Source organism: Condylura cristata, unplaced genomic scaffold, assembly GCF_000260355.1.
Source record: "Condylura cristata isolate star-nosed mole 26May11 unplaced genomic scaffold, ConCri1.0 scaffold00027, whole genome shotgun sequence".
Lineage (NCBI taxonomy): Eukaryota > Metazoa > Chordata > Mammalia > Eulipotyphla > Talpidae > Condylura > Condylura cristata.
The window spans coordinates 12,952,671-12,966,603 of NW_004567128.1; the positions used below are offsets into that span (position 1 = coordinate 12,952,671).

Consider the following 13,933-nt stretch of genomic DNA (forward strand, 5'->3'; position numbering starts at 1 on the left):
AGCCTCAGTCACTTCAGCACAAGTTTGATCCCAGCCAAGGGAGGTGACCCACATAGCGCAGCAGACCTCTCCTGACCTGGCTGACCCCCTCAGCAGTGGGCTTGATCAGTTGGCCTGTTCTGCTGCCCACTCCGTCTCTGGTGAATCCTCTCACCACACACTTGTGGCCTGCACCCCAGTTCTGTATGCATGAATAAATCTTTAAAAAAATTAAAACCTCTTAATTAATAAACAGTTATCGCTACACTGATCCCCTAGAAATTCTTATTTAATTAAAGAAAGTGAGGCACCATCTCTGGGGGTACAAATTAAGAGTAGATGCTTTCAAAGGCATAAATAACCAGCTACCTCCCATCTGTATACTTCTCTAAAACTTATTTCACTGAGAAAGCTGAGTTAACAACAGAATTCTTCTCTCTTTACATAAGAATTACATTTTTTGTCTTTGCAATTCTCACCTTTTCCTTGTTCTACTATGGAGCATTGCCTCAGGGTGTGAAAATCTCCAGAGCACCAATAAAGAGAAAGACTCCTTTAAACTTGAATCAAGGAAGCATAAACATATAAAGTTTCCTGCATTTTCCTGTTTTCTACATATTTCAGTTATAAATCATCTGTTAGAAATTTGGTCTTTTGCCCCATAATGAGATGTTCTGAATTCAGATATATAGTACAATATGATAGCAGGAGTAATGATGATTTTTATTTAATGACTTTCTACCCTCCGTCAGACTATTGCTAAGGAACACATCTTTTGAAAAAGTGTCTCTTGAGAGAAAAATAAAGATTTAGTTAGACATATCAAATGCTCAAAATTATCTTTTTCCACAAATATAAACACAAGCAACTCTTTTCAGATTTTTTAAATACTCATCCCTAAGGGTAAGTCATTACCCAGAAAAATTACCTTCCAGCAGCCGAAGCAGTACTGGTTAATGATCTTCATACTGTCATATGAAATGACAAGTTTCATATGGAATATTTCAAAGACACAGTGGATAAAATTCGAGTATAAAAAGTTTATGTGATTTTTTTTTAGATTTCTTGATAAAGAAGTCAAAAACTATTTTATCAAATCATATTATGAAATGTTTATTTCCTATACACTTAGTACTCACCTCATTTGGTAAAATTTTCTGCAACTTAACAAAAAATAACATGTGCACTGTAAGGTGTTAAATAACACTAATTTCTGTGCTATTTTCTTTCATGATGAAGAAAATGGTTCGATAAAACTTACTTTCTAATAATTATCAAAATGTATAATGTGGCCCTCCCTGGTGGCGCAGCGGGTTAAAGCACAGCACTGAGAATCTAAAGCCGCTTCCGCATGAGTTCGATTCCCGCCTGCCCCGGAGGTGACCACATGGCGTGGCAGACCTCTCCTGACCCGCCCGCTGCTCCCCTCAGCAGTGTACTTCGTCGATCTGCCTGATCTGTTCCCCACTCTGTCTCTGGTGAAGCCTCTCGCTGCCCCTGAGCCTCTGGCCTGTACCCCAGTTCTGTATGCACAAATAAATAAATCTTTAAAAAAAATGTATAATGTATTTGTGTTTTTTGACCAATCAATAAACCCACAAGACACATTTTTAACCTTTAAGTCCTTATGTACACCGGCATAAAACACATGTAAAAGTTTCAGTCCATATTCACAGTTTTTTTTTTTCCATTTCTTACTTAGATGCTGCATGAGAATAACTTTCAAAAGTTAAAGTTGTAAACTGAACACATGTCAAATATTTATTTAACTCCATAATGAGGGAAATAATGAGAGAAACAGCATGTGGGAAAGATGGTTCAAAGGAGAATTCAAACAGTGGCTATGCTGTCAGTTTAAGAAAGGCAAGCTGAAACACATTTGCTAAATCTGAGACAAGGCACTGTAATATCCTACTGGCAAAATAAATTATTAGGATTACTTTCTCTGAGAGAAATAATATTTCTACTGAATACCATCTATATAAGCTAACATGAAACTTCACAGTGCTGAGATCTTTATGAGGAATATTCAGTAAACCAAACAAGGATCCAAGTCCCAAAAGAATCAAATAACCCTAAAAGACAATGCCCCAAAATGAAAAAGGATTTTTTTTCTTTGGAAAAAAGGACAAATTTCACAAGTCTTTAAATGTAAAGGTTGTGCTTGTGTATTTTTTTTTTCCCCCAATGGACAACGATGAGCAAAAACTCATGCTGCTTAATTTACACTGGTTATGTTAGGAAGGAATTTTTTTAAACTCTTCAATGTTCTTTTGGAAGATCTAGTAATTAACTTGGCATATGAAGATTAACAGGAACCTCATAATGACACCAGGCTCCCCAATAATCAGGTGATTTGGAGTTAATATGCCATGCTGAACAAAGAAGGGCTGTGGGTTCAAAGAAGAGGAAGCCAATTCATAGGACAATGGCAAAGCAAATGTTTGGTAAAAGAATGCTTGCCATGCTGTGCCATACAGAGACAAAGGGAACTGAGAGGAATCTGAACAAAGTTAACAATAGAAGTCCCCCAGCCTACCACACCTAGCAAATGTTCTTTGTAGTTCTCTCTCATGGTAGCTTCCTTTCTGGAACAGGCCCTTGAAATTCTTTTAGGCAGTTAAGGGATATGTAAAGAAGCACTTCTTGAGATTGCTTCTGCTGTTTTATAAAATTAATGAGCCCAAAATAATCCTATGCCAGAGAGACATATTTTGAGGTAGCAAATTTTCTTCCCACATAGTTACAGTTTAAAAACATGATGTCATGGTTTTATTTTAAATTATAATCTTTTCAAGTGTATCAGAAATTATGTCCTTCACAATGACTTCAAATCATGCTGAAAACTTTGGTATCTATATAAGATATGTGGGAGATATAGAATTGTAGAAAATTCCTTTAGGGAAGATGTTAATAAACATGTTTGATGATCTATCCTTAGGGAATATTTTCCTCTGCTTATATTTCTCCATCAGTGTGGTCCTATCTACAGTCTGTTTTCCTGCAACACCTTAAATTATCTAAGAGAAACACTTTGATATTTAATCCACTTATGTATAATTTAAAAAAAAAACGAAAGTTCCTGGTGCAAAATTTTTGGTTTTCCAGTCGCTTTCTCTAGCACGCTGGACAAAATGTAAAGAGCTACTGGACAAAATGTAGTGAGCAAAAAATGTGTATGCATCTACCTTCATGTGTTTAGGCTCTAGGAAGGCTGACTGAATCAATAAAATACTAGTTATATGAAGCTGAAATTGTAATGGAGGCATGTGGGATGAATAGTGGGTAGACAGAGCCTTGACAGTGAGAGATAAGGAAATGGATCTCAAAAAGTGAACTGAGGTCTAAAAGACGACTTAAGTAGGTGAAGACAGGGTATTCAGTCTTTTGGAAAATAATTTTTTCTGTCATTTCACAATAAATGTAAGGTGTCCAAAATACTGTATGTTCTCCACCGCCCAACGTGATAGATTGATGCACTTCTCAGATTTCACAGGGTATCTTTGCATATGTGTACAGCAGAAACATCCAAATATTACTGGGTAGTGTTTCAGACTCTTTAGTCCATTCATATGTCCTTCTTTACCATAGGGTTGCCTTAGTAACTCTCTGACAAAAGTACTTTTTTCCAAATACTACCCACATCATTACCCAATTTAGTCACTGCAGTGGGGGCAGGAAATAATGAATTTCAAATTTAGTTTGTTTCTGATTCCAACAGTTTGGAGCCTAAAAGCCTTCTAGTAAAAACAGTTAAACGTGTCAGATATATTAAGATAGCCATCACATGCAACACAACAATAATGGCTATAGAACCATTTCCTTCTTCATTCCAGGGAAGGACAGAACGATGAAACTCTGTCTTTGGAAACGTATGTGTGTTGCAATTTAAAGGTTACTGACTACCAAATGAGAAAAGAAAATCTTCTAAAGAAATGATGGGAAATGAACATTCAAACAATCCAATAGAAAGGTAGAAAGGAACTTGACTTGATTGAAGTCTAGTGGCTGGGAAACCCAGTCTAACACATTCAGATGAGTCAGACATTTAATTTCAAACTTTAATATGATTAAACATGATTTCTACTTCTAGCCCCCATTCTTTAAGGGCCCCATTCTTCTCAGTAAATTAGGTAGGCCTCTATCCCCAATTTTTTTTTTTTTCAAATTCGAAACAAAACTCTAGTGTGGGGCTTGAGGGGGGAGGGGGGACATGAGAAATGATGGGGGGGTGAAAAAGTCTCTATTTTTACTATCAATTTCTCTGCAGATCTAAAGTACTTAGCATGGTGCTTGGCACACAGTGAAAGAGCTATTTTATCTCACTTGACTTCTGTGACTTCTTTGGCAAAAGTGAAAATTTCACTAGCTACCTCCTTAGCAACCCCTGTGGTGAGTGTGATGACAGTTGTTTGCAGAGTACTGTGTTTCTGTGGTGGAGAATTCAAGCAATGTTAGCTTAACATGACCTCTGGAAGCATGGATAAGACAGAAAGAGGGACATTGTTACTAGTTTTGTGCAGATTGCTCATATAGTCCTGATATACTGATTTCAGATTTCTTCTTTGTTGTTAGCAAACAAATGTATTAATATACTGTAGATACACTTCAAGACACATGACATGTAGAAGAAAGGTGCCGTGGAGTCTACATAGTTAGAGAAACATTTAAACAGTCTCTAGGACTAGTTACGTAACTCTGTAACTGTTGTGTGCCTCTGTTTATTGTTTCATAGAGTCATAATACATAATACATGCTTCAAGAATCTATCATGGGAGGCAATGGGGACCAAACTGGGAGAGGGACACACTCTGATCCCAGTGAAGGAGAGCAAATAGCGGAAGCATTCTATATCACCATGCAGTCTAAAGAAAGGCCTTCAAAAGGCCTCAAGCCAGTTTCCAGTCAGGGCAGCCTCTCATTTCCCAGGAGAAAGCTGCCTTTTTTTTTTTAAGATTTATTTATTTATTCATACAGAACTGGGGTACAGGCCAGACATGCGGAGGGTGAGAGGATTCACCAGGAACAGAGCGGGGAGCAGAACAGACACATCTACGAAGTACACTGCTGAGGGGAGCAGCGGGCGGGTCAGGAGAGGTCTGCCACACCATGTGGATCTCCTCCGGGGTAGGCGGGGATCGAACTCATGAGGAAGTGGCTTAAGCTTCTTAGTGCAGTGCTTTAACCCACTGTGCCACCAGGGAGGGCCAGGAAAGAGCTGCTTTTAAACCCCAGCTCCCACCATGACAACATGGGCCAGGAGCAGTACATAGGCAGGTTGGCCAGGGGAAAAATGAGACAAAGATTGTGTTGTATGGAGCTGGAAGTCTTAATTGTATTAAATTATATCCCCTCTCCACTAGATGATGTCTCACAGCCACCACACCAACCACTCATACTTATTGTGAAAATAGAAATGATGTAGGTAAGGGCCTCCTTTGTGGCACAAGAGGTTAAGTCACAGCACTATGAAGCGCTCTCCAGCCACTGCAGCACAAGTTCGATCCCCCGCCAGGGAGGTGACCCACATGGCACAGCAGACCTCTCCTGACCTCCCTGCTGCTCCCCTCAGCAGTGTATTTCAGTAGATCTGCCTGTTCTCCTCCCCCCTCAGTGTCCAGTGAATTCCTTTCACACATCCCCCACACACCCCTCTGGTCTACACCCCGGCTCTTGTATGCATAAATAAATAAATCTGTAAAAAGGAAAAAAAGAAAGAAGCGATATAGATAAATTGCCAAGAAAGTATGCTTGGCATACACATGGCCAATAAACAATAGCTATTGTTACAGCTCATGGACACTCTACCATACAATTCTGTGATATTTATAAGACACTATTCTTCATCACAACACTTTTCCTACTTGATGTTTATATTCAGCCCTGAATTGCCACAATCTAGGTGAGTTAAAATACAGATTTGTTTCCTACCTGCTTTGGAGCCTAGAAGTCCAAGATCAAGGTGCCATAGTTGTTTTCTCTTCGTCTAAATACATCAGTTCTACCCTACTAACTTCCTTTTAACTTATCTCCTTTCAGACTCTACGTCCAAATGTACCCCCATTTTGTGGTGCTGGCAGGTAGGATTTCAATAAGAATTTTGGGGGTGCAATTCTGTCATAATAGTGTTACTAGCATGTATCACAGAGCAGCAAGCAGAATTGGCAGTGTCAAGACAGAAGCCATGGCTACAGGTATAATGGAAAGTAAACTTGGACCTCTGTCATTCTGAGCACAGGCTTTTCCTAACAGTGCTTTATGTAGCCCCTGTATGTACCTATTTCAGGTAGAGAGTAAAAAGAGAAAGTGATTCAGCTAGTGGCGTGCACCCAGTATCCACAGAGACAAGACCTTGAATCAAGCACTAAAAACTTTACACTGATGCTTCAAATTGAGGTTGACTTCACTGTCTGAGGGGTATGTAGCTTCTGGATACATTTTTGGTTGTCAGGACAAGGGCTGCACTGCTGGCGCCTAGTGGGTAGATGTCAGGAACATAGCTAAGCGTCCCACAATACACAGCCCCTCACAGCAATGAATTAGCTAGCCCAAAGTATCATCAGAGCTTAGGTAGAGAAGTCCTACCTCAGAGTAAGGAAACTGGATTACTAAATAGGGATGAAAGAAACAAATTACACAGACGTCTTTTGAAAAGTTAGGGTTCTGTCCTGATCTTTCCTGGTCACCATGCATATGCCCTCCCTCACTGCTGGACGGCCTGGTTGGTATAGCCTCTGGGTAGCAGTCTGGCAAAATGTGAACTATGTGATTCAAACCTAATTCCGGTTTTATAGAAGTGTCCTTTTCCCTATCGCCCCAGATTCTTCCAAATGAAGAGTTTGGTGAGAGTTAAAGCATGGCGGGGGGGGGGGGAAGGAAACAGTTACAGTTACTGGGAAGGGCCGCTCAGAGTTGGAGGAGAGCCAGGAGCACCTCAGGTGGCCTGGGGAGGAACAGGCATTCGTGACCTCAGACTTTCAGAACCGCCTCTGGAGCCTTCCACCCCACAGAAAACATTCTAGCGCGGCTCTCCCAGACGCTTGCAAACACCTCCAACCTACAAGTGGCCAGGCCCGTCTCCCCTAGGCTCTGAGCACCTTCCCCGCACCTTTCTCACTGACATGTCGGGGCAGGGGTGATCACAACTGCACCCGGCCCCACGCCCTTCTGGATGTCACCCTGACCCTCAGTCTCAGCCCTTCCGGGGGTGACCAGTGCCATGGCCTCCTTTGGTGGCATGCATTAACACGACTGGGCTGACTGGTATACAGACCCTCCAAAATAAGGACTGGGCTCATTTACTTTCATTGAACTGGGGACCTTAGGGCTTACTTGCCCGCATCTCCAACCTGTGTTCCTGGCGATGCAGACTCTGCCTCCAAATGTCTCGCTTTCCAGGGGCCGTGGTCGTTACACTTCTTGGTTGGAGGAAGGGCACGGATACTTCTCTCTCTGGCACACATGATGACCTGCGCCTTCAGTGGCAAACCTGCAGCATCCTGGATCCCCCAACACCCTAAAGAGAAGGACTAGCCCTAAGGGAACATCATCCTTACTCGGGCCTTAGCTTTGCCTGTTATTTCAGTGGCTTTAGAAAAGGCCATTTGCACGTGCTCTGTTGCCTAGGAACACACTGTGGTTCAAAACTGGTCCTGGGGGTGGGGGGGGGGGATGGACTGAGCAACTCCTGTCACTTTCAAATTTTTGGTGCTCTCCCCCCTTTCCCTCCTCTTCTTCTCATTTCATTTTCGCTCTTTAGCTTTGACAATCTCTCATTCCTTGGTCAACACTGCAGACCCCACACCATCCAAATGTCTTCTTTCTCTGAAAGTTTATTCTTCTACCCACACTTTTAATTACCATTGTGTCCCTCAGTAGAGCAGGATGCACACACGCTGCCTTGTCTAATTCACAGCAATGAATTAGAATGGAGCTCAATTTTCACATATTTTTATTAACTTGCTTCAGAATATAAGATCATTGATTAATGAGTATAACTTATAATATGTGGTCATATCCCCATCTGCTTGGAAATGATTATACTGCCATTGCTGCTGCTGATAATGAGGCTTAATGGTGATTTACTGGACACAAAATATATTCTGGGTAATTTACATGTAGCTTCTAATTTTTAAGATGAGATGGGAAGTTGAAGTTAGAGGAACAAAAATGTAAACTGTTTAAGGTGAGTGAACCAGTGAGCATGTACACTTATATTGTCATCAAAGACTGTCTGTATACAAAACTTTCACCTTATCTGTTATAGCACCCTTTCCTTGTAGGTATATTTAAAACTTCAGTAGGCCATAAAAATTATTGGAAGTCAGATATTTAAAAGCCAAAACCCTGAAAAACCTAGGGTGCCTTTCCTAAAACTTCTGTGTGAATTTTATTATAAATACAGAGTCAAACTGTTTCTTCTTTTTATAAATAACCCACATAAGGGTCCTTTAAAAATTACTTCTAAACACTTTAAGGTGAAGTTAAACATGTTTGATGTGGTAACTTCTCACACAGTACCTAGACAGGCTGTATAGCCAACTCCTCACTCAGTGTGCAGTAAGGAGTGTTCTGTGTTCTGTTGCCTTCTTCAAGGGCCCTTAATGGTAGGTTCTGCCATTATGTTTCCCCGACATGAAACAGCTGTGGCTGGAAAAGGGCTAAAAAGGCCACACAGCTAAGCAAGGCCTGTCTTCTAAGCTAAGCAAGGCCTGTCTTCTTCTTGCGTTGTATGTTTTTCCTTTCTTTTTCTTTTTTAACTTCCCATTACACTTATGTCCACCCTTATCTTTCCTTACAGACCCACTCGGACCTAGACAGCAAGAAATGCAAATATTCACAGGATCAATTTTTTTTTTCTTTATGGCAGATTAAAACTTACCCAGGGGAAGAGGATAAGCAGGAAGAACATCATTTTTTGATTCTTCCCCAGTAGAAAATGTCTTTCTTGTTATGGAACTGTGGCCACTCCCATCAAAACAAGAGTTGAATCTGTTTCTTTCCAAACTAAAAAAGCTGTATGCATGTACATGTGCATACGGTGAATAACATTCCCCAAGAAGGTCTACTTGGAAAGGAAACGTGAGTGTTTTGCAAACCAACTGCATATCTGACATACACTCACAGCACGATAAATCCCGTTACAACATTTAATTTAACTAGCATGGCTTGAGAGATGAGAAAATGAAGCTTCTCTGTAGCGTCAAGTCCTCAGCAGCATGTGATTAAATCTCCTGAGGTCATGTTCACATTTTAGCAGACTTTCTATTTGATGAAATGATTGTTTTAGGAACACACGCTTTGAAGCTGTTTCACGACAGTCTCTTAGTTTTGCCTAAGACGTGCCTCCCACTGGCACACCGGCCGCTCTAAAATGGTCTCTTCTATTTTGAGAATCACAGGGTCACCTTTTAATTCCTGAACTTTGTAGTTCAGTATGAATCATACAAAACCTGTACAGTGATATATTTAATATGAAATGTCTGTTTTATGGAAAACTATTCTTCATTCAATAGAGTCCAGCCTGGTCAGACAATGGCCCAAATCAACATTAACACTAATGTCTTCAAAATAGGAAGAACTGCTTCAATTTAAGTTATTCCAGGGGAAACAGACCCAGTAAACATGCTGCTCTAAATAAAAAAAAAAAAAACCTCTTATTCTGCTACAACCTATTTTTAGAAATCCAATTGCATTTACTCTTTAATAAATTACATTTCATGTCACACTCTTGTTTACTTAAAGAGAAAAAAAAAAAAACGGTTGCTGGATGTGGAATCTGACACTTAAGTAACTTTTTCCTTGGTGAAAAATCCCACTTCATTCAGTAATATTTTTTGCATGTTAGTCTTTGTAAAGTTATGTAAGTTTTTAAAACCTACCACTCTAGGACACTACTTTATGAATGAATCAGGAAATGATTTCACAACAAAGGGAGTTGAAAATATTCTGTTCTACCCACTCCCAAAGTCCCAAAATAAAACTGGATTATCATATCACCACTGGACTGAGTCTTGGTGTGTCTTATCTACAAAAAAAAAAAAATGTATACACACACACACACACAGTACAACAGCACATTTTGAATCCAACTTTCTTGTTTATTCACAAAAATACATCCTGATGGTAACTTCCCTCCCAATACCCAGAGGGATGAATATTTGATAAATAGTCACAAAAATATGAATAGTTTAACTAGTTTTAATTGGAGTTGACTTTGTCTTCCAATAAACATAAATTTTAATTTTAAAGGAGGCAACTAAAGGAAAGAAAACCATAGCAGAACCACCGGGTGAGTGATAGTGTTAACTTTTTAACTGCACTGTGAACAGTTGTTTCTAATATACAACTCCTAGAACAAGAAGTACATTAACATATTATCATCTTGTGCCCCTCTCTCCTCCACCAAACTTGTCTTGCTGAAATGTTACCACTCAGGTTTTGATTATTTCTGTTTTTCTAAAATTCTGGGAAGCATGCTTTTTACAAAACTAAACCTTTCTAGATGATATATTAAACATCTTTGACACTTAGTATATACTTATAAATTCATGTAAGAAAGCTTTGGATTCAAACTTTGCTGCTAATTGAAGTTTACAGCATTACAGTAATTAACAATTTAGTACTGCTAAAGGACCCATAAACATGTTATGGGCTAACATGTGGTTTTTTACTGGGTGGTGTTTCTTCCTCCTTTTCTTCATCTTCATCATCTGGATAATCTACTAACACCACTCTACTGCAGCATGGGTTACCTGTCCCATTACCAGCGCCAGCCGAAAAGGATGTAGCATATTTGAAGCCACCAGATGTTGTTGTTTTAGGTACAGCTGTGGTCTCTTCCTTTTCTTCTAGAGTGGAAGAACGGTTTTGAATATCACTCCCCAAAGGAGGCACAACTGCTTTTTCTTCCTCTGTATTTTCTTCAAAATGCATTCCTCCTTCTTTCTTATCTGAGACTTTGGCACTTCTGCAAAATATTTTACTATACAGGATGTTATGCAAATTATCCCGTATTTGACTTTGTCGGTCTTTTTCTTGTTCATATTTCATTTTCAATCCTTTGAATGTCTGAACATATTCTATTGATTCAAGTGTTTCATAAAACTTTTCGATCACATGTGCAACAAGAGACTTGATATTTTCCACTCTGATGTATTCAAACATGTCAATAACCGCTGAATTCAGCATATTGTACCGAGTCCCATTTTTCAGAAAAACATTTACTACTGGCTCAAAAAGATTACCCTTGATGATGTAACGGTTATAAATTTCATCTTTAAGGCCAATCATCCTTCTCATCAGGCGAATAGCACACAGGGTCAGAAAGGTGTGTTTTGACTTCATCACCATTAAGACTCTTTTAAGCAAGTCCTTACTTAGAATGTAGTTTTTAATGTGATGTGCATGATGTTGAACACAAAATGTGAGTAGTTCTAAAATTAAGGTAAGAAGTTGTGCTGTTTGATAATTATCAAGACAATTTTTGTCAGACTCTGGTATATTGTCATTTTCACCATCATCTGAAGTGATGGTCAAAAGTGGTGCTATGAAGTTATGCATGCAATGCTTATAGAAGAAATTCAGAAATTCACTCCTTTCATATTTACTAGGTATCAATAACATGTTGTCTGGATCAAGTAGAGAACGCAGAAGTCCAACTAATTGAAGAGCAACGCCTAGGTCAGGATCAGTATCACCAACAATCTGCTCAATTACTACATTAATGAAAAGATCACCATTTTCAAGTTCCTGGGCTTCGTCCATCACAAAAGCTCGAATCATGGATGGACTATACTCAACCATACATGTAAATATATCAGTGGCAGCTGACCTTACTTGCAAATCATTCATTTGCATTACAATTTTAAGAACTGGAAGAATTCCCAATTTTGTCAAGGTTTGGAATAATGCATCCTTATTTTGAGGCTGTAATGTTTGAGAAAATGAACAAAATTCCTTGCAAAAAAACACCAGCTCACGCCTTTTATTATCATCGACAGTCTTATCATTTAACTGTGCAAACACTTCAGACAAGATACTTTCATCTTCTTGCAGCATGGTGACTATCTCAACTTTGTTGAAAAAAATGAAAGTGGAAAGAGTAGAAAAGAAACTCTCCTCAAATATGGATGGTGTAGGCAACAATATGTCATAAATGTACTGGGCTCTATAAGTCTGATGTATTTTTTGCCTAAGTTCGCAGTCTGTTATAGGCACAACCTCTTTGAATTTTGCACTATGGATCAAGAATTCCCTATGCTTTTTGGGCTGATCCAAAGCAGGGTCATATTCTAGACATCCCACCACATCCATAATGTACTCATCAGAAAACAGGATCTCAAACAGAGATATTTTGTTAAGAAATAAAATTCCCTTAATAATTTCATGTAAGTGATGTAAGCCCTCAATGTCCTTTAGATTCTCACAGATATGGAAGAGCTGCAGTAGTTGTTTAATATAGTCGTCATTTTCTAATATCAGAGCCAACCTTTCCTTACTGATAGGTGAGGGGAGAACAGAGGTAACCAAATCAGCAATCTGCTGAAGCTTACCGGGCTCACAGTTAGGCAGCTCAATCATAACACCGGGTACTGGGAAATGACTAAAGCGTTCTTCTTCTAATTGTTCTAAGAGGTCTCGTGTGATTTCGTCGAAAGGATCTTTACCTTGAATTCGGCAAATATCTTCCCAGATCTCACGGCAACTAGCTGCTTCCTGGAAACTTAATGCCAAACCCTGGTCCTCGGCATCGGACCAGACGATCAGCGTCCCTTGTTGTTTCTGATAAGATGTGTTTGGATTTATCTTTGACTCCAAGATCATTGAACCATCGGATGACTCGACTAGCAGTGCCATGCTCTGGAGTCGTTCCACATAGGCGGAAGAGACATGGCCCATACCTCGATCGTCCCATTTCTGCTCTTCGTTCAGGTGATAGACTTTAACGAGGTGCCGCCGATCGTCCACGGCGCAGTCCTCCTCGTCAGCCTCTGCTGCGCTGCGTGTGTCCTCATTCAACGGTAGTGGCCACCGTTGGGGCTGAGACGATGGCCGCGGTGGCCAAGGTGGCAGATCGGGAAAGTCACAATAAAAGATGGAGGATAAGAAAGGGTCGTTAGAGTCCTCCGGACTCCCGAGAGTCCTCAGATCCACAGGATTTTCCCTGGAGTCCATCCTGCTTCTCACTCTTCCGCCACCTCAAACTCCACAGCTACCATTAGGTCGCCTACTCCCCATAATCTCTCATTATATGAGTTAAACTAAGCAAGTCTCTGGACCTACTCACGGCTGCCTAGGAGAGCCTCGATTATGGCAGGATCCTTAGGATTCTCCCAGAATCTTCCCGTAAAGGAACATTCCATTCTTGTTCAAGTGAGCCCCACCCACCTTTACAGATGGAGGCTGGGCCCTTAGCACTGTTTTCCAATGGAAAGTTTAGTCCCCTCAGAAACATTTTCATTCATTTAGATGTGCAGGGATGAAGTCTTAGCACCTTAGGCAAAATAAAAATTAAGTATTTATGTTCTGACTCAGCCTACAACTGACATTCCATGTCAAAAAAGGGGCTGAGTTCTCCACATTCAGCCCCCCCTCCCCTCATGACTACTCTTGGAAAGAGGACACTGTCCTAAGAGAGAGTTAGCAACTCCTCTAATCCGTTCAGTTCAGCCTAAAAGCACTATCTTTTAGTGCAATGGGGAACATTTTCCCTCAGTTCCCCCCCCCCCGCCTCAATCTATAACCACAGCCCTCCTTCCTAGGGAAGGAGTAGGTCAGAGAGAAAAGAAGTTGAAAGAAGTCAAGACTGGAGAACTGAAAACCACAGATCTAATCTTTTACTTCTCAATAATTATGACAATAATTACAACCACACAGTATTATTACATGACATATTGTCTGGAGTGCTTATTGTTTTTATAAGGAAAAGTAAGTTCTCTATATTTTCTTACTC

The 13,933-nt window shown here is 40.1% G+C and overlaps 1 pseudogene; it reads right to left on the bottom strand.

Moving 5' to 3' along the window:
- Nucleotides 1–7,307: 7,307 nt before the first annotated feature.
- On the bottom strand, nt 7,308–12,879 carry LOC101633951 (annotated as a pseudogene).
- Nucleotides 12,880–13,933: the final 1,054 nt, after the last annotated feature.